The following is a 22,455-nucleotide window of genomic DNA, read 5'->3' as shown; positions in this document are numbered from 1 at the left end:
AAGGTACACAGGGAGGACTTGCGGGTGTGGCACTCCTTCTTGGAATCTTTTAATGGTAGGGCGTTGTGGATGTCCGGCCCGGTCAGCAATTTTGACTTGGAACTCTACACGGACGCAGCAGGGTCCACAGGCTTTGGGGCCTTCTTTCAGGGCAGGTGGAGCGCGGGCCCATGGCCAGCGAGCTGGGTGGAAGCGGGGTTTACAAGGAACCTGGTGTTGCTGGAATTGTTTCCGGTGGTGCTGGCGGTGGAACTGTGGGGGGCAGAGTTCAAGGACAGGAAGGTGAGATTTCATTGCCACAATCTGGGGGTGGTACAGGCGATTAATCGGGTATCGGCCTCCTCGCCGCCGGTGGTGCGCTTGCTGCAACACTTGGTGCTTAGATGCTTGCAATTGAATGTCTTTATTCATGCAGTTCATATCCCGGGGGTGGAGAACGTCATTGCTGATCCCTTGTCTCGCTTTCAGTGGGACAGGTTCCGAGAGTTGGTGCCGGAGTCGGAACAACACGGAGTACCTTGTCCAGATGGCCTGTGGAGGATTGCTTTGGCGTGATCTCTGGTTGGCTCAGAAGGTCGGTGAGCGAGGCCACGTGGGTGGCTTACAGCAAGGTATGGTGGGAATGGGAGACTTTGGCAGGCTGGACGGCAGTGGAACCTTTTGGGACAGAGGCGCAGGGTTTGTTGTTCTATTTTGTATCTAGGAACATGGAGGATGGGGTGTCAGAGGCGGCGTTAAATAAAAAAATGGCAGGGCTGGCGTTTCTATTTAAGCTGCGGGGTTGCCAGGATTTTGCCAAGGATTTCAGGGTGAGGCAAGCGCTCAAGGGGTATAGGAAGGCGAAGGTGTCCCGGGACTCCAGGCGCCCGGTGTCATTTTCGGTGCTGCAGGGTCTATTGGAGATGTTGCCTTCAATTTGTTCATCGGAGTACGAGGTGGGGTTGTTCAAGGTGGCGTTCACATTAGCGTTCTTTGGGGCCTTTAGGATAGGGGAGCTGGTTAGCCCTTCCAGGAAGAAGCACGGGGGCTTGGGAGCGCATGAGGTAAGTTGCGGAAGGGACAGGGTGTCAATATGGCTTCGCAGGTCTAAGACGGACCAGGCTGGAAAAGGACGGGAGGTGCTGGTTTTTGCGTTACCTGGTTCCCCGTTGTGCCCAGTGGGGGCAGTGCGGGCGTTCCTAAGTATGCGCACTGAGTCGGCAGGTTCTTTTCTGATACATGGGGATGGGTCTCCTCTTTCCAGGTACCAATTTGGGGCCATTTTTAAGAAAGGGCTACGTGCGTTGGGAGTTGACGAGAAAGGTTTTTCTTCTCACTCTTTCCGCATTGGCGCGGCAACTGAAGCATCGAGGAGTGGTTTGGGAGGAGAGGTGGTAAAGCAAATTGGCAGGTGGGAGTCAAGGAGATTTCAGAGCTACGTGCGCCCCCACCTCCTGGACGGGTAATTCCCGGTGGGGAGGGGGGGGTAAGTGTGCGCCTGGGGCTTAAGGTGGTGATGTGTGGGTGCCGGTGTGTGGATGCGCAGTGTATTACCCCATTTGTACATATCTTTATTTCAGGTGGGATTCCGGCCCTGGTGTGGATTCTGGGCCACTCCTATGTGGCATGGGGAGCTAGGCGGGCGGATGTTAGGCCGGATGGTCGGCAGCTGGGCTTCCCGAGGGAGGAAGCCTGTGTGCGCTGGCTGGGGGTCCCGGGAATGCTGTGGGGAAGGATGGTGGGAGAGGTGCATCGATATGCGTGCCTGGACCGGCCACCAGACGTTTTATTGCTGCACGTGGGTGGCAACGATCTAGGGGTTAGATCAATGCTGGAGATCACCAGGGACATCAAGTTTGATGTCCTAAGATTGAGGATGGCTTTCCCGGAAACGGTCATAATTTGGTCCGACATGATTGCTCGGACCGCCTGGAGATTAGCGAGGTCAGTGAGTAGGATCAACAGGGCCCGACGGAAGATCAATCGTGACGTGGGCAGGTTTATGGTTCGGAATGGGGGGCTGGTAGTCCGTCATATGGAGTTGGAGGAAGAGACCTGGAGGTACCTGCGGGGCGACGGGGTGCACCTGACGGATGTGGGTATAGATATGTGGGTTCTGGGCTTACAGGACGGTATACAGAGAGCCATTAGGGTGTGGAGGGGCACCCAAGGATAAGGTTTTACCCTTGGGTGCTGTGGCGAGGTTTGGTCTCTGCGGGTGAAGGAGGAGCCGTGTTAAAATAAATGATTGAAGACCTGTCGGTGACAGGGGATATGATGATGCCCAGAGAACGGAGGTTACCTGGGGAATGAGTATGGAGCACTGCGGTCGGGAGGGTCTTTGAGCCAGCATCGGCTTGAGGCCTGTCAGAAGGGCACGAGGGACCGCAGTGCAATAGAGAAGTTATATGGTTATATGTATATATGTTTATATATACAGTTAGTGTTTTACAGTTAGAGGCTTTTGCCTGCGGAGACCAACGTCAGTTCAGTTAGTATGACAGGTGTGTTTACGTTAAAAAAATTTAAATTATTATTACCTTTAATAAAACAGGCTGCTACGGCCTATTATTTACCCAACAAAATGGTGTGGTCTCCATGTTAATGGGGGAAGAAGGTTGGGGGTTGGTTATGGGTAAATTAAGTTGGGTTAGTAGTACATCTGTTATACTAGAGTCAAGACAGCCCGGAGCTAGGACCAAGGGGACTCGGTGGAGGGCCCACATGACTCAGTGAACAGGGCACAAATTAACCATTGGCTGCTCAGGGGGCGGGGGGCGGAGAGAGGAGTTGATAAAATGGTAAGTCCCCGCCCCCAGGGCAAGCAGAGCACGCAGGAAAGTTCCCACCCACCCTCCCCTGTTGTTGATGTTCCTTTTCGGTAGTTTGAGTTGTATGTCAGTGTTGTGGTGTTGCGTGTTGTTTGTGTTTACTTGTTTTTCCGTAGGTTTGCAAGGGATTGTCGTGGCAGCGGCGAGGTTTGATCTCTGCGGGTGAAGGAGGAGCCGTGTTAAAATAAATGATTGAAGACCTGTCGGTGACAGGGGATATGATGATGCCCAGAGAACGGAGGTTACCTGGGGAATGAGTATGGAGCACTGCGGTCGGGAGGGTCTTTGAGCCAGCATCGGCTTGAGGCCTGTCAGAAGGGCACGAGGGACCGCAGTGCAATAGAGAAGTTATATGGTTATATGTATATATGTTTATAAATACAGTTAGTGTTTTACAGTTAGAGGCTTTTGCCTGCAGAGACCAACGTCAGTTCAGTTAGTATGACAGGTGTGTTTACGTTAAAAAATGTTAAATTATTATTACCTTTAATAAAACAGGCTGCTACGGCCTATTATTTACCCAACAAAATGGTGTGGTCTCCATGTTAATGGGGGAAGAAGGTTGGGGGTTGGTTATGGGTAAATTAAGTTGGGTTAGTAGTACATCTGTTATACTAGAGTCATGCCACACAGATGTAGTTCCCACGAGGGGAACCACCGCAGTAAAGCCTCCCATCACGGTGGTCAGTAAAATCAGACAAGCAGGAAGTGAACAGAACAGAGAAGATATAGAGCAACTTCTGAGCAAAAACGAACAATGAGGAAGTGAAAAGAGGAATGTCTGCAGGTAAAGGATGCTTATTATGAAAAAAAAAAATCCCTTTACAACCCCTTTAACTTTTTCCTTTTAAAGGGTTAGGCAATATATAAAGGTTTACTAGAAAAAGTGCAGTGTTCTGAAATTTTTTGGGAAGCTAGGCTTTCAGCCATAATGTGTATTGCTTATCTACAAGAGGCTGCCCAAAAATAAATTGAAGATTTTACACCAAGGAGGATTCAGAAAGAGTAAAAAAACACTGTTTCAGAGCATTATGGTTAGATAATATTAGGAAATGGTTGACTATCACAGGAATCCATCATTTTTAACCAGTTGTTGGATTAATGTAGAAGACAGAGGTGATGATGGATCCAAACAAAACAATAAATAGTTCCCTGAAGAAACAGACAGACCATGCCTAGACTGTCGCCTTCTCTAAAATAAGTTAACCCCTTTCCGACCAGCTGCTGCAGTTATACTGTGGCAGGGTGGCTCCCCTGGGTGAGCCATTGTAGCTTTAAGTTGACTCTTTAAGACACACTAGCAGGCATGCGCACGTGTCCCCGGAGCCGACATGCATGCCCGGCGGGCGCGATAGCCTCGGGGGAACCCGCGATTCCTCGCGACAGAGAGAGAACCGTGATCTGTGTGTGCAAACACACAAATCCCTGTTCTGTCGGGGGAGAGGAGACAGATTGTGTGTTCCTACTAATTAGGAACAATGACCGGTCTCCTCCTCTAGTTAGCCACATTCCCCCCACAGTTATAACACATCTAGGGAACACAGTTAACCTCTTGATCGCCCCCTAGTGTTAACCATTTTCCTGCCAGTGACATTTATACAGTTATCAGTGGCTATTCCTAGCTCTGATCGCTGTATAAATGTCAATGGTCCCAAAAAAGTGTCAAAAGTGTCCGATCTGTCCGCCGCAAGGTCGTAGTCCCAATAAAAATCAGAGATCGCCGTCATTACTAGTAAAAAATAAATAAATAATAAAAATGCCATTAATCTATCCTCTATTTTGTACACAATATAACTTTTGTGTAAACCAATTGCAATTTTTTTACCAAAAATATGTATAAGAATACATATCGGCCTAAACTGAGGAAGAAATTCGTTATTTTTTTTATTTGGGGGATATTAATTATAGCAAAAAGTAAAAACTATATTTTTTTCAAAATTGTCACAGTTTTTTTGTTTATAGCATAAAAAATAAAAATTGCAGAGGTGATAAAATAACACCAAAAGAAAGCTCTATTTTTGGGTAAAATATATGTAAATTTTGTTTTTGTGCAATGTCGCATGACCAGTTTAAATTGTCAGTTAAATCGACACAGTGCCGTATCGTACAAAATGGGCTGATCATTAAGGGGCCAAATCTTCCGGGGCTGAAGTGGTTAAACATTAACATTTGCTTATTTAGTTAGGTCCCCAACCCCTATGCCAAAACTCTGCATTAAAGTTTAAAAAAGTCTGTGGGAAAAACATTAATAAAGTAAATATACTAACCTTTTCCCAGTGTACATTTGTAGAAGTGTGATGTCACGATGATTCATACAACATCCTTAGAAAGATGAGGACACTAAATATCAAGAGGCTGGAACCTGGAGTAAAGTAAGTATTGCTAAGTATATATTTTTTTTAACTTTAAAGTGGAGCTCCACCCAAAAGTGAAAGCGCTGCTTGTTTGCATCTTTCCACTGCCATATTTGCCTGGTTTTAACAGGTACACTCTCTTACTTCCGGGTAAGATTGCCGCTCGGCAATCTACAACATTTCAGTCTCCTCCTCTTTCCCCCCACTGCCTTCTGGGAGACACACATGTCCCAGAAGACAGCTGGACCATTTACAAAGTGCAGCGTGACTCGTGCATGTGCAGTAGGAAATCATTTACTGTTCTCCTTACTACAGATGCCGATGCCTGCACCTGAAGCCGATTCATGAATCAGCTAGTTGTGCCGACATGGTGGGATCCCTGGACAGGTAAGTGTCCTTATATTAAAAGTCAGCTGACTTTTTTTTTTACAGGCTTTAACTCCTCTTTAATGTGGCATTTTGGCATGGGGAAAGGGGTCATGATCATATAAGCAGACCATGGTTTTCTGTGCAATATCTGCTTTCAATCATGTCTCCAAGTGTTTAAACTTAAGTGTTTAAACTTAATCAGGTCTTTAGCTACTCACCCAAAATTATTATATTCAGTTGAAATTACTAAAAGTGGACAGACTAATTTTATTAAAATTTAATAATCCAGGATTATTAATGACAGTAACCAGCTAGATTCACCAACAAGTCTGTTTTTATTTATTTTTTTAACCAGGCAGCCTCCTGTCCCTTTTGCTGCTGCTACTGATGATTTGACTAATTAGATGTTCCACAAAAGAAAAAACTAAATCCACGCCCTATACTCCTACCACATATCTTTGAAAATAAATTATCTTTATTTTGTCATTTTAGTCCTCTAAAAGTATACATACCCCTGTATACTATGCTCATTAAGACATTAATAAAGACATCTAGAATTTTTTGAGTTTATCAGCACCCCCAACTGGGAAGTAATTTCAGCTTAAACCTCCTTTCCTCCATCTTCAAATTGATTGCGGTTGCATGTCCTTGTCAGGGACCTAAAATTAAACAGACTGTTACTGTCTTTTCAGTCACCATTTATTAGTTTGTGCTATATATATCTACGATCAAGTCTCATCCTAAGTGCCTCCTCTGTAAGGTACAGTAACTAAATGTAATTTATAGAATTGTTCTGTATAGCTAGCTGAAGTTCTCAATTCCCCCTTTTTATTTCTTTGCCCTTCGCTGAACACTTTGTAATTCTAGGACATCTTTCCTGTTGATTGGTGACCAAAAGTGAACTGCATACTCATGATGAGACTGAACTAGGTTTTGTAAAGTTTAAATGCATTCCTCCAATAAATTTCCCTTTTAATGAATGAGAGTGTTTTGCTTGTTTTGTTAGCTGCAACCTGGCGTTACATCCTATTGCTATGTCTGTGGTCAACAAGAATCCCAAAATATGTTTTCCATTGCAGATTCCCCTAACGTAACATAGTATTTTGCCTGCAAGTATTTAGCCCACAATTGCATAACTCCACAATGAAAAAATATGTTTAATTTTCTTTCATCTTCATTTGTTAAGTTAATAATGTTTTCATCATATTTGTTATGTTATAATGATTCGTTTTCAGAATTTGTTTTGTATATTTGGATTTGTTTCATATTTTCGGATTCATTTTGTATATTCGTTGTTCCGAATCAATTTGGAAGCTATTTCAGAAGTTCGACTATATTTGTTTTACCTTGTTCATTCATTATTTCAGGAGATTACTTATGCAGTCTGTTTGGGTTGGATGGAGGTGGATTCTTTAGAATCTCAAAATCATGACATAACAAATAGATCAAAATTAATTTTGAATTTAATTGTTATGTTATGAATTCTGGTGGATCCACCTCCATTCAACCCAAACACAATAAGTAGGAATCATCATCGTATTTCCCTTTTATACCTTACTGTATTTTTTTAGAAAAATGTTTCCATTTCATATGTAGTGCATTTTAAAAAAAAAATGTTAATGCAACATTAAAATTAAATGGATCTAAATAAATTTGGATAGTTTGTTATGTTATTTCTGATCTGAATGAAACAAATAAATGTTGTTGTTTTGTTATAATTTATTTTGGGTTAGTTGAGATGCATTACTATTGTGATTTGGAGATTCGAATACTTCCAAATCTCTGAATAACAAAAAAAGTATCTGAATTTTTATTCATAAATGAAAGGAATCACACATGTCTTCTCTGGGGCACAACAATAGCAACCCTAGGCCACTCATAGGCTGAATCATTTACCACAACTCTCTCTACCTGCTTTCGAAGTTCTATCCATGTACAGTACATACAATTGACTACACTCCAATAGACCTTCATTTGTAAAATAAATGTTTGTAGGGTACAGTGTCAAAAGCTTAGTGGCTAAGTGGAGCTCCAGCTGAGGCTTGGCACCAATCTAGCCCTAAATATGCCAACTAGGCCTTTGAGGATGGCAAAGGGGAAGAGTTCTGGGAGATATTTGTCTACCAAACTGCCCTCTAGAGGTTCCATAAAGAGGCTCCTGTCCAAGGACCACAAGGACTCCCATGACCCTGGCAAGCAGGTGGGCCTCTACCCATGCTGCCTCCACTCGCAGAATCTCTCCGGGTCTGAATGCCACTCTCCCTTTGTTTCGCAGTGAGACAGCCTCCCATGCTCAACATATGGTGGTATTGCCCACTCATACTGGAGTGATGTGCTTAGGCTGATAGCTTTGATAAAGGGGTCGAGTGTTGAGTCTAACCCATGGACAGGGTTACTCCATTGTACAACGGAACCAATAGGCTGATATAAAATGTCTATAACCCCTCACTTACTGAATGATGCAAAATATCTCATGCCTTTTTTTGGGGGGGCAGAGCTTCATACTTATTACCACCCAATGGTGCTGAAAGGTAGAGGATATCCCTCTACTCATGATCATCTGGTGTCCTACTGATGGTTATCTAGCAAGTAGTTGGGAAATACCACTTCAAAAGTCTTTCCAATACAATATATATTGTTTTTAACGTTTGAATCATATTAGAACATGTAACAACATTGAATATATTTATCCTTTTTTCTATGATTAACCCCTTCAGCGGTATTTCCGAGTCTGGCTCGGGGTGGAATTTCAGCACCAAAAGCGGTATCCCCGAGCCAGACTCGGGATCGCCTCGCAGTGTCCACAGGCAGAGTTTACTTACCTTGTCCCTGGATCCTGTGATGCCTCCCCGCTGTGTGATCGAGCTGTGTCGTCCTCTTAATAAATTATAATCACTTGCATAATTGAGCGATAGCGATTTGTGGGGAAATTCGTCATCAAACAATAAAAGTAATGACAGTGACAATTCTGCAACTGAGCAAATTTCAGTGTTTTTGATTTGATTACATTATTGAATAATTTTTATTATAATTACATTATTATTTGTTATAATTATTTATCGTTACAGTATTTATTAAACTATATTTTATGATTTGGTTTTTCAAACTTTATCATACCCGGGATGTCTACTAGATTCTTGTTTGGACAGATTTAAGTGAGTTATTCCTAAGAATTACAGGCCTACAATATAAAACGCCAAATTTCCATGTAAAATAATGGTACCGCTTTCAGCACCTAAAATCTGACATAATAATACCACCAGGGAGGTTAAAAAAGTCTTATGCCGAGTACACACGACTGTTTTTCAGGTTGTAAAAAATGATGTTTTTTTCAACCCGATCGTTAAAACGGCCTTGCCTACACATGATCGTGAAAAAAAATGCTCTAGCAAAGCGCGGTGACGTACAACGCGTACGACGGCACTATAAAGGGGAAGTTCCATTCGGATGGCGCCACTCTTTGGGCTCCTTTTGCCGATTTTGTGTTAGTACAAGATGATTTGCGCTTTTCAGTCTGTTACAGAGTGATGAATGTGCTTACTCCATTACGAACGCTAGTTTTACCAGAACGAGCGCTCCCCAGGGAGGTTAATACAACTTTTTACATATAGAATTTTGTTGTATTACAAAAAATTATTGCCTTTAAAATGCCAAAAATATAGGTTTTTCACTTTTTTCAAATTGATGATATTTTCTCATGGAGGAGCTTATACACATTTCACATTTGTTTACCAATCATTACACCAAGATATGGGCCTGTTGATTCATGTTTTAAAGATCCGCTTTACACATTGATTTAATTTAAGGTACCTTTACTTCCACACTTTAACAATCACTCTCATGTCATAGGTTTACTTGTCACATTTTTATGTACAGTTTAATATTGTGTAATGCCTAAAACATGCCTAATAAAAAAATAATATTAACAGGTTGGTCTGATTAAAACAGTCTCTCCTAAATCCATGTTGGCTGTTACTTATAATACCATTTTTTCTGACAAATTCTTCAATAGAGACCTGTAGCATTTCCTCAAATACCTTACATGATTTTAATGTTTGGCTGACTGGTCTGTAGTATACTTGAAAACATGTAGACCATTTTTGAATATTGGTACCACATTTGCTATACTCCAGTCATACCATTCAAGTCAATAAGGAGTCTTTAAATATTATGGATCATTGAGCTGAGCTTCTTGAGGACTTTCTGGTGTAAGCCATTAGGTCCTGGTGATTGGTTTATATTTTAGCTTTTCTAGTCTGTTTAGGACTTTGATTTCTGGCAACCATCAGGGTACTAACCTTATATTGGTATTGACAATATAATTGTGTCTATTAAATCCATATTTTTCATGTTTATAAACTGAAGCAAAAAGCGTTAAACAGATTTTCCTTATCCCTGTTACAGTATCTCACAAAAGTGAGTACACCCCTCACATTTTTGTAATTATTTCATTATATCTTTTCATGTGACAACACTAAAGAAATGACACGTTGCTAAAATGTAAAGCAGTGAGTGTACAGCTTGTAAAACAGTGTAAATTTGCTGTCTCCTCAACACACAGCCATTAATATCATAACCGCTGGCAACAAAAGTGAGTACACCCCTAAGTGAAAATGTCCAAATTGGGCCCAAAGTGTCAAAATTGTGTGTATCAGACATTATTTCCCAGCACTGCCTTAACTCTCTTGTGCATAGAGTTTACCAGAGATTCACAGGTTAACACTGGAGTCCTCCTCCACTCCTCCATGATGACATCACAGAGCTGGTTGATGTTTGGGACCTTGCACTCCTCCACCTTCCATTTGAGGATGCCCCACAGATGCTCAATAGGGTTCCTCATTGATAATGTCTGGTATGACGAAACGTGTCTGAGGAGGTGCATGCTGACGTCACCGTGCTGTCTCGTGTAGAGGACGGAGATTGTTTGTAGCCAGCCAGCTTCATATTCTATCGGAATCAAATCCGATGGATTTTTTCGTCGGATATCCGATGAAGCTGACTTTCATCAGTCTTGCCTGCACACCATCGGTCCAACGCGGTGACGTAAAACACCACAACGTGTTGAGAAAAATGAAGTTAAATGCTTCCGAGCATGTGTCGACTTGATGCTGAGCATGCGTGTATTTTTGACCGATGGACTTCCACACAGACGTTTTTTCTATCGGTTTTTATCCATAATAACATTTTAAAACATGTTTTATTTTTTTTCACCGATGGAAAACAAACCGATGGGGCCCACACACGATCGGTTTGTCCGATGAAAGCGGTCCATAGGTTCATTTTCAACAGACAAACCGATCGTGTTTACAAGGCTTAAGTGTATTTTTTACTGTTCTAATAAACAAATTAGTAGACGTTTTTACGCTATCATCCATTTTATCATTTTTCTGGGCTGAATTTTGCTCACTCCCCACTGGAATACGGATTGTTGGTTACTCCTGAGAGTCTTATTGGCCTACACACATCAGCTGTGACACTCCTGCAAAGTTAAAGGCCCTGGCTGGGTTTAGCCATCTGCAATCTTTTCAGTGTTATCTGGTAAGCAGGATCTCCATGTGGTGGTGGTGCACTTGTTTTTTTATATATACATTGGTATATTTGTGCCACAATGATATAATTATCTAGAAAAAAGACCAACTCACATATGACAGCATGTGGTTGCCATCATCCCATAGTACTAGAAATTATTCGAATATACCTCATGGAGTGGGATTGTGTAGGCAACACAAAAAAGGTTTCAAAATGTATAAAAAATTATATCAATTTATTACAAAAATAGATTCAGCATATACAAAAATATCTCAAAAATTACATGAATGTACATTATACAAATCGTAAATGATGCAAATACTGTCCGGCATACGGTACCATCACCAAATTTGGGAGGTAAGTTGTAGCTGCAAGTTACCTCCCAAATTTGGTGATGGTACCGTATGCCGGACAGTATTTGCATCATTTACGATTTGTATAATGTACATTCATGTAATTTTTGAGATATTTTTGTATATGCTGAATCTATTTTGTAATAAATTGATATCATTTTTTATACATTTTGAAACCTTTTTTGTGTTGCCTACACAATCCCACTCCATGAGGTATATTCGAATAATTTCTAGTACTATGGGATAATGGCATCCACATGCTGTCATATATCATTATTCGGTATATTCGAATAATGATATAATTATCTATCTAATATCTAAGTGAGACAGTATCACGCTATGATCCTCCGTTTTTGTTTTTTGGATTGATTATCATACAAACATACAAATTCTGTGGGGCTCTGGAGTCTGTAAATACTGGGATATGGAAGTTATCGCCACTAATATAGGATCTCTGTGAACACCCATTAGGATAAAGGCCGGGGCTGGGTTTAAGCCATCTGCTTACCTAGCTTACTATCTGGTGAGCAGGTTTTTTATTTGGTGGTGGTACACCTGCCTAAGCTCCATGCACTGGGTATTATTATCGTCCACCTTTGTTGGAATGTGTATTACCTTACTATTGGACTTTTCAATCAGCGCAATTTTTCTTTTCCATTTATTTTTGTGTTATATCCCACATTTTAATTGCTGTCTGGACTGGTCCATCCATTAATTTTTCCCTTCAGTTCTTTTCCTTTTATTAGGTCGGGGACATGCTTGGCCAGTCCAACCCTTTTACCCTCAGCTTCTTTAGCAAGGCATTGGTAGTCTTGAAGGTGTGTTTGGGGTCGTTATCATGTTGGAATACTGCCCCACATCCCAGTCTCTGAAGGAAGGGGATCATGCTCTGCTTCAGTATGTCACAGTACATGTTGGCATTCATTGTGCTCTCTTTGAACTGTAGCTCCTCAGTGGTGGCAGCACTCATGCAGCCCCAGGCCATGACACTCCCACCATCATGCTTGAATGTAGACAAGCCACACTTGTCTTTGTACTCCTCACCAAATAAGTTTTTGACACCATCTGAACCAAATAAGTTTATCTTGGTCTCATCAGACCACAGGACACGGTTCCAGTAATCCATGTCCTTAGTATGCTTGTCTTTAGCAAACTGTTTGCAGGCTTTCTTGTGCATCATCTTTAGAAGAGGCTTCCTTCTGGGATGACAGCCATGCAGACCAATTGTATGTAGTGTGCAGCGTATGGTCTGAGCACTGACAGGCTGACCCCCCACCCCTTAAACCTCTGCAGCACTCATACGTCTATTTCTCAAAGACAACCTCTGCATATGACGCTGAGCACGTGCACTCAACTTCTTTGGTCGACAATGGAGATGCCTGTTCTAAATGGAACCTGCCCTGTTAAACTGCTCTATGGTCTTGGCCACCATGCTGCAGCTCAGTTTCAGGGTCTTGACAATCTTCGTATAGCCTAGGCTATCTTTATGTAGAGCAACAATTATTTTTTTCCGATCCTCAGAGAGTTCTTTGCCATGAGGTGCCATGTTGAACTTCCAGTGACCAGTATGAGAGAGTAAGAGCGATAACACCAAATTTAACACACTTGCTCCCCATTCACACCTGAGACCTTGTAACACTAATAAGTCACATGACATCGGGGAGGAAAAAGGGCTAATTGGGCCCAATTTGGAAATTTTCACTTAGGGGCATACTCACTTTTGTTGCCAGCGGATTAGATATTAAAGAGGAAGTAAACCCTGATGGGTTTTTCTTCCTCTTTTGCTCCCTGCAAAGCCTGCAAAAGAAAAGCATAATGGGCTAGTATGCATGGCATACTAACCCATTATGTGACACTTACCTGCATAAGAATCCAGCAATGTCCCCTGTGCATGGCTGCATCCATCTTCTGGCCCCTGCGTGACGTGACTCCCGCGCATGCACACGGGAGCCGGCATTAACGGCACAAGCTTGGGAAAAAACGGCACAGAGTTTTTTTTCTTCCCAGTGCATGTGCCGTTTACATTATCGACTATAACCCTCCATTTCTTCTGCCAACCCTGTCACTTTGGAAAAGTGTTTATCCTTGGATATTGGCAGACCAGTCCTGTGAGCAGGTTATCCACGTTTTTCATACTCCCACAAAGTCAAATTCATCCTTGAATAGCAAAGGTTCAAGCTCTCCTGTTCTTCTTGAAAAACCTCTAGCATTTGTGTACTTGTCCTTTAATTCTGTACTAGCACCTAGCATTCTATTATTATTATTTTTTTGTATTACATTTTGATTTTGTAAGACTTCCTGCACTAGTTTTAGGTATTAAGATTTTCATGCCTGTGACACCCCCATTACACTATATATTTAGGTGTATACATACTGCATGTATGAATATTGCATTTTAATCACAAGTCCTTGTGGTATTTTTCTATTACTATGTCAGTTTGTTTTTTTGCTGTGTTTTATGTATATATTGTAAACTGTATTGTGCATTTCTAGACCATGGAAATTGCATTTGATTAATAAATGTTTTAACTATATGTATATATACTCAAAAATAATAATTTGCAGCAAACAATCTCATTTAAAATCCCACTGTTCAAATCTTTTCTTTGTATCTCTAGTTTGTAGGAATACTAAATTTTAGAGACCTGTGTCAATGAGCAATACTTTGATATATTGGTTACAGATTTTGACCCTGATTTGCAACCTTTACTCTGTACCATGCTCTTGTGTGAACTCTTCACTATTACTGCTACAATAATTGATAATGATTTGGATTAGTTACAGACCTTAACCATGGTCTGCTCATAAACTCTTTTATTATAGCATTTATCACAACAATGTGCTCACGTCAGCAAACCCTATAGTCTCAGAACATTGCTTGCACAGCAGCCCAAGAGTACCTCACACAGCCCCCTTAATGCAATTTATTACTAGCTCAGTCTCCCAGAAAACCCCTTCCTACTAAACAGCAGTGAAACAGCAGACAGACAGTTGCAAGCAGAACAAAAACAGCACTTTTAGCCTAGTACCGATCCCTCTTCCAACAGTGTTCTCACTTTGTCCTCTCCTCCTTCCCTTAAATGTAATTTAACCTTCCCTCCTCCAGGCCTGCAGCTCAATATTCTCACTGCTCACTCCCCCTCCCCCTTTTTCTATTGTTCCTCCATTCGATTTTCTGACTCCTTTTTCACTACATAGCTCCCCTCACAGCATTTTCTTGAGGGTTCTGGTCACAAGGCAATCCTTTCATTGCAAAGAGAACCACCTACAATGTCCTCAATCTCTCCTATCCTTCCCAATCCTATAGCTGCACACACTCTCCTACATTCACAGTTTCAGTCCTGCAATGTGCCTTCACTCAATCTCAGCTCTACTGGCTCCTGTGGTCCATATTCCTAGGGCCATGCACACTCTCCCACAAAACCACACTTGCACAATCATGATGTACTTCTACTTTTGCTATTAGCAGTGTGTTCACTACACATGGCACATCTTTTGGAAACTAGTGACAGATGACATTTCTACCCGGCTGGCCAGGTTAACGTGCTCACATAAGGGGTCTGGTGTGAATTTTTGGGGGAACTCCACGCCATTTTTTTTTTAAATTTGGTGTAGAGTTCCCCTTAAAATCCACACCAGACCTGAAGGGTCTGGAATGGATATTTGGGGGGAACCCCACGTAATTTTTTTTTTAATTGAAGGCTTCCCTTAATATCCATTCCAGACCTGAAGAGTCATTATTAAATTCACTGCTCCCGAAAAAACTGCAGTTTTTAAAACTTTTTTTGCATTGATACATGTCCCTTGGGGCAGGATCCAGGTCCCCAAACACTTTTTAGGACAATAAATTGCATATTAGCCTTTAAAATTAGCACTTTAGATTTCTCCCATAGACTTTAACAGGGTGTTCCGCGGCTTTTAGAATTTGCCGCGAACACCCCAAATTGTTCGTTGTTTGCCGAACAGGCGAACAGGCAATGTTCGAGTCGAACATGAGTTCGACTCGAACTCAAAGCTCATTCCTACTGTCTGAAAGCCATCGATGGGAAGCACATTCGCATCCTGAAGCCATTTCATAGTGGGAGTCAGTTTTTTAATTATATAAAAAAAATATCTTTTGTATTAATGGCAGTGGCAGATGCAAATTATAAATTCCTTTATATTGATGTTGGTGCTTTTGGCAGCAGCTCGGACTCAGGCATATTTGCCCATTCCTCATTTGGGAGAATGCTGAGGGAGAATAGACTTGATTTACCAAACGATTCATCCTTGCACGGAACAAATGAGCCTGCCCTCCCATATGTTTTTGTAGGGGATGAAGCGTTTTCCCTTGGGGAAAATATGCTGAGACCTTTTTCTAGTAGAGCGCTGACGAATGAAAAAATAATCTTTAATTATCGGCTCACTAGGGCACGCCGAGTAGTGGAGTGTGCATTTGGGATACTTTGCAATACATGGAGATTCTTGCACACTGCCATCAACCTCAGTCTGGAGCATGCTGTTTCTGCTGTAAAAACTGCCTGTGCACTGCACAACTATGTGCGAGAATGTGATGGTTATGTTTTTTGAGGATTCCCTGATGCATAACATGGAGGCAGCACAGTGGAATGTGACTAGGGGCACTACCAGCGGGAAATTGATTAGAGATCTATTCCAAAATTACTTTATGTCACCAGCTGGTGAGTTACCTTGGCAGATCTAGTCAATTTAATTTAAAAATTACCTTTTTTGTGTTGCCTTAAAATTCTTTGGCCCTTTAAAAATTTAAAAATGACATACTGAGAAAAAATTTCACTATATGTAAGTTAAATGCTGAAGAAAATAAAAAAAATGATCACATTTGTGTCTTGAAATATTTGCGACTCCTAAGCTAATTTCTAATTTTGAAAATAGAGCTAAATTGATGACCTCATCCGTCGCTGTCTGACACTGTTATGTGTGCTCTGCTGGGGGTCATTGTACATAAGAGCAAGAGGTCAGGCCAAGTTAAATTGTCACTTGTTATTATGATGTCTTTGTATGACCAGCATGGGCCATAACGTAAAAAAGGGCTGACAAATACAGATAGCCACTCCCCCAAGGATCTGCGAACAAACTTGGTAAAGTGAGTTTGCATATTCTTCAAATAGACACACACGCAGACTCCTACAAACAATGTCCAAGGATGTGGGAATGAGTCCCTTGTCACCATCAACATGGGGACAGGGTGCATTGGTAGGGAGACAAAAACACCCTGCCCATATTGAAAGCATGTGGGAGGGCTCCCTAGCACACTTAACATGCCCTGACAGACTGCATGCTTGGATAAGGGCCTGGTCTGGATTTGTGGGGGACCGCACTCTGGTTATTGGGGTTTTATTTTAAATATAACTTTGGAACATAACTAAATTATAGGCGAACATCTACAGGTAGAGAATAAGAAAAATAAACGTACCTTTGTCAGCCTGAACTGATGAGCACATGCTCCACTCTGGCAATAGGTTTCTGGCAATTTCAACCCATGTTCGTTTTTTAAGAACGTTGTCCTTATATTTAGGATGCCGGGTGTCATAGAGCATTGGGTTCTCTCTGACAAGGCGGATAAGCTCCTCATAATCCACACACTCCTTCACCTTTTCTGTCACTTTTTTGCTACGTCTTTTCAACATGGCTACTCATCTCAGTGGCATGAAACAGACAGGGGAGGAACTTGGAAAAGGGGGAGGTGGAGGAGGAGGAGAGAAAACTTCCGTTCAAACCGCAACACATGTACAAATTAGATGGGTCCCCATAGAAGATAATGGGCCTGAATTTGCACCTGAGCCGCACCGCAAGGCCTAAAAAACGCACACATTTTTCTGCAATGCGCAGTGCGAATGCATCGCACAGATGTGAACCAGCCTCATAGAAAACAATGTATTTAGAATTGTTCTGCGAATTGAATGAGGTTTAAGCCGCACTCAATTCGCATAGGTGTGATCCCGGCCTCAAGCTCCTTTTTCTATCTCTTTTGTCTAACTGTAACTGTTACCAGCAACTTACCTTTGCATCATGGACTTGCCCAATTGCACTTTGCTGTACCCAGCAGCCAGTAACTAGTATTGGTGAGCAAGAAACTTTTCTCCAAGCTGTGAGAGCTCTTTGGGATTTTACGTTTTAACTTCTAACTAAAATGCTAAATAAATGTTCAAACCATGTAAATCACACACCTTGTCCACAAACTCAAACCCCTTTCCTGAATCCCTGATATGTTGTTATCTGCATCCTCTGCATTCTTATCCCTGTTCACTGCCAAGCATCAATGTCCATTAAATACGAGGTGCAATCAAAAATTGTGGAGCCAGTAGAAGTAGACATATCTATTATTCTGATTAAATAGGGATCCTTCTATTAGGGATTTTTCTAGTAAATGGACCTTACCGCAGCAAACCTCTGAGCTTGCCAAGGCTTTAAACAATGGTCATGGTCAGTAAATTATATTATTTCTACCTCTTTGGGTTATAGCGTTAATACTGCAACTCAAAGAAGCTACACTGTACTTTTTTTTTGAAAGAATTCTAGTGATACATTAGAGTTACAGAATTTAAATCCTTTGTTGGAATTATTGCGGCTGGTTCAATAATTCAGATTAGACCTCATGTTTATTAATGTACTACATCTGTGCAAACAACATGTCAAGCAGAGAGTTTATTGTAATTGCCTGAGCAAACAGAACCTGAAAGAAGCAATTTCCAGTTACAATGTGCTATGACAAGTAATGGGGTAATTGGCATTCTATCCTGATTACTTCCACCTTCTTTTTAATCAGGTCTGTATTGTATGTGATAGATAGATTTATAGGAAGTGAAGGTGTTTGATAATATAGTTAGCTACTTTATAGGGTTAGTGATTAAATACAATAATCATTTTGTCTCAGAGATCTTATTACTTATAACATTATTTATTCATATGTGTAACACATGGGAGCTGAAGAGAAGACTACACAGAGTCAAAATGCAGAATGCCTATGCATGGTAGAACTATAGGTAATGGATAAGTTGTAAAGGGTGTATGAGTGTATTGATAGTAATTGTCAGATATGTATGGAAAATCCTTGCTTGGTTTTCTAAATCTAATGTTGTATGGACAAGTTTTAACTTGTCCAATCTCTTTTGTGTGCCATATTGGTTTCTTGAGATTGGGTAATTTTCTTACCAGCAGTGCATTTATCTGGTTGAGTAACAGGTGGTTGTCCATGTCATGTGTGGGGTGTGGTTAGAAATTAAGTGGTTAGCTGCAGGTCTGCCTCACTGGTGCATAGTTCTGCCAGTTTTTTTTGTTTACTTCCTCTAAGCTGGTATACTATGGCATGCATCCTGGTTTTCTACTCAGATCATGCTGCTCTTTAGATAATTCTCCTGGGTGTTCCTGTTTTCCATGTTTCTCTTCTGTTCCCAGGAATTTTCACCTTATGCCCTAGGGTACCACGTCCTTTTAGGGAGACATAAGTCTATGTATAGACCCTCCAAGTACGACATTTTAAGGAATATTTCACTTTTATTGTTTCACTTTAAGCATTATTAAGATCACTGCTCCCAAAAAAACTGACATTTTGAAAACTTTTTTTGCATTGATACATGTCCCAGGTCCCCAAACACTTTTTATGACAATAACTTGCATATTAACCTTTAAAATTAGCACTTTTGATTTTTTACGTTCGTGTCTCATAGACTTTAACGGTGTTCGCGTGTTCGAACAAATTTTTTGCCTGTTCACATGTTCTGCTGCGAACCGAACCAGGGGGTGTTTGGCTCATCCATAGTGTTGCAGTGCTCAAGAGCCTGATGTGTCAGTCCACCCCTGGACCAGCATATAGAGATTGACCAGAAAGTACATTTTGGCTTCTAAATCCTTGTTGTTGCAGAACTGTCCTATCACTAGCCAATTTTTCTCAAGCTCTCATTGAGAATTTAGCAACAGAAGAAGATGTCGCATTGTAAAATTGATTACAGGTGGGTCTTTTACTACAAGAATTAAGACTCTGCAGATGACACAGCAGTTTAAAATTGGCTAGCATACTTTAAAGCGGATGCAAACCTTCACATATACCAAGTGAAGCAAACAGCCTCAGGCCTCGTACACACGACCGAGTTTCTCTGCAAAAACCAGCAAGAAACTTGCTGGGAGATATTTTTTTGCCGAGGAAACCGGTCGTGTGTACATTTTCGTCGAGGAAACTGTCGAGAAACTCAACGAGCCAAAAAGAGAGCAAGTTCTCTATTTCCTCGACGGGAAAGGAGAAACTTGCCTTGTCGAGTTCCTCGACAGACTGACAAGGAACTCGACGAGGAAAACGATGTGTTTCGCCTGTCGAGTTCCTCGGTCGTGTGTACGAGGCTTCAGATGATACACAGGGAGGAAACAAATCCTCCTACATAAGTAGGCCCGGGAAAAGCGCTGGAAGGTGGCAGGCAAAGCCCCTCCCACTTCTTTTGGGTTAACAGCTGAGCAGCTTTTAGCCGCAACAGTTGTTATCCCTAAAGAGCCGACAGCCCGCTCTAAAAAACAGTATCAGGGTGATGCCTTTAAGCCATTGAAGCCGAGGCCACATATGTGCGTACGGTCAGCACAAACAATTGATGTTGTTTTTTCCCACAAATAGAGCTTTCTTTTGGTGGTATCTGATCACCTTCTTATTTTTTGCGCTATAAGCAAAAAAAAAATGACAATTTAAAAAAAAATAATATATTTTTTACTTTCTGCTATAATACATATCCCCCCAAAAAATATAGAAACAAATGTATTCACTAGTTTAGGACAATATGTATTCTTTTACATATTTTTGGTAACAAAAATCTCAATAAGCGTGTATTGATTGGTTTGCGCAAAAACTATAGCATCTACATGGAATAGATTTATGGACTTTTATTTTATTTTTTTATTGTTTTTACTGGTAATGGCGGTGATCTGACCCGAAAGCCCTGTACACACGATCGGTTTGTCCATTGGTGTAAAAAAATAGAATATGTTTTATATTTTTCCTATGGATAAAAAAACGATAGAAAAAAATGATCATCTGTGTGGAAGTGTCAGGAGAGTATAGTAGACCAGTACTGTGTGACTGCACAGAGGAGACCCACAATGTATGCGGTGAAGTTAAAAGGTGTTTATTACCAAATAAATGAAGACAACCAGTGCGTAACAAAATAGCATATACAATCAGGGGAAATACCGTATTCATAAACGAGCCAAGCCAAGGTCATACACATGGGAGGTCAGTAGATGGGTAAGGATGGGGACAGGAATCAGGACACAGGGAGGACAAGTCCAGGCAGGGATCAAGGATCAGGTCCAGAAATCAGGGTCAAATACCAGCTCAGGTCCAGGAGGTATGACGATACCAGGGCGAGGAGTGATTACACACGCCGGGTATTTATAGAGGCGTGCTGATTGCATTCAGGTCACACCTGAACGCAGGAAGGGCTGTGTGCTCCACACTGCTAAGAACGCCCCGCTGGTGGACGCCAGTACTGCAGCCCAAGGATAACATAGCAGTAACAACAGCAGGGGGAACCTTCCCTGACAGTACCCCCCCCCAAAGGAGCGGCCTCCGGACGCTCCAATTAGATGTTGCTGGGGAAAGTCCGTGGTGTCAAGCTGGGCAGCAGATAAAGTCACATCAGGTTGGGCCGGATGAAAGTCCATGACTTTTAACAGGGCAAAGTGCAGCTCAAGCTGGGCAGCGGGTACAGAAATCTTAAGTTGGGCAAAAAGTACATCAAGCTGGGATGCAGATAGGGGCAAATCAAGCTGGGCAGCAGACTCCGGGTCGTCGAGCTGGGCAGCAAGCTCCGGGTCGTCGAGCTGGGCAGCAAGCTCCGGGTCGTCGAGCTGGGCAGCAGGCTCCGGGTCGTCGAGCTGGGCAGCAGGCTCCGGGTCGTCGAGCTGGGCAGCAGGCTCCGGGTCGTCGAGCTGGGCAGCAGGCTCAGGGACGTCGAGCTGGGCAGCAGGCTCCGGGACGTCGAGCTGGGCAGCAGGCTCCGGGACGTCGAGCTGGGCAGCAGGCTCCGGGTCGTCGAGCTGAGCAGCAGGCTCCGGGTCGTCGAGCTGGGCAGCAGGCTCCGGGTCGTCGAGCTGGGCAGCAGGCTCCGGGTCGTCGAGCTGGGCAGCAGGCTCCGGGACGTCGAGCTGGGCAGCAAAATCCGGGTCGTCGAGCTGGGCAGCAAGCTCCGGGTCGTCGAGCTGGGCAGCAGGCTCCGGGTCGTCGAGCTGGGCAGCAGGCTCCGGGACGTCGAGCTGGGCAGCAGGCTCCGGGACGTCGAGCTGGGCAGCAGGCTCCGGGACGTCGAGCTGGGCAGCGGGCAGGGACACCTCAGACTGGGCAGCGGATGGCACTGAAACAGGCAGGGCAGATGGGACTGAAACAGGCAGGGCAGATGGGACTGAAACAGGCAGGGCAGATGGGACTGAAACAGGCAGGGCAGATGGGACTGAAACAGGCAGGGCAGATGGGACTGAAACTTCAGGCTGGCAAACTGGCACAGCAACTTCAGGCTGGCAAACTGGCAAAGCAACTTCAGGCTGGCAAACTGGCACAGCAACTTCAGGCTGGCAAACTGGCACAGCAACTTCAGGCTGGCAAACTGGCACAGCAACTTCAGGCTGGCAAACTGGCACAGCAACTTCAGGCTGGCAAACTGGCACAGCAACTTCAGGCTGGCAAACTGGCACAGCAACTTCAGGCTGGCAAACTGGCACAGCAACTTTAGGCTGGCAAACTGGCACAGCAACTTCAGGCTGGCAAACTGGCACAGGAACTTCAGGTTGGCAAACTGGCACAGGAACTTCAGGCTGGCATACCGGATCAGGCTGGCAAACTGGCCGCATAGCAGGTAGAGGTTTGGCAGAATCAGGTTCAGCTGGCATGCAAGCAGACTGGAGCAGGTTGGTTGGTGTGGAGACAGGTTGGGTTACTGGCAGGATCATCTTGGTTGGGAAAAACTTTCGTTTTTTCTTGGGCTTAGCCACAGAAGCTCTGTAGGTAAGGGGTGCAGCGGACTGGAAAGGAGGATTGGGATATGG

The sequence above is a fragment of the Rana temporaria genome, chromosome 2 (assembly GCF_905171775.1).
Source record: "Rana temporaria chromosome 2, aRanTem1.1, whole genome shotgun sequence".
NCBI classification, from domain to species: Eukaryota; Metazoa; Chordata; class Amphibia; order Anura; family Ranidae; genus Rana; species Rana temporaria.
The sequence above is the reverse complement of the archived record's forward strand: the minus strand, read 5'-3'. Positions refer to the sequence as shown.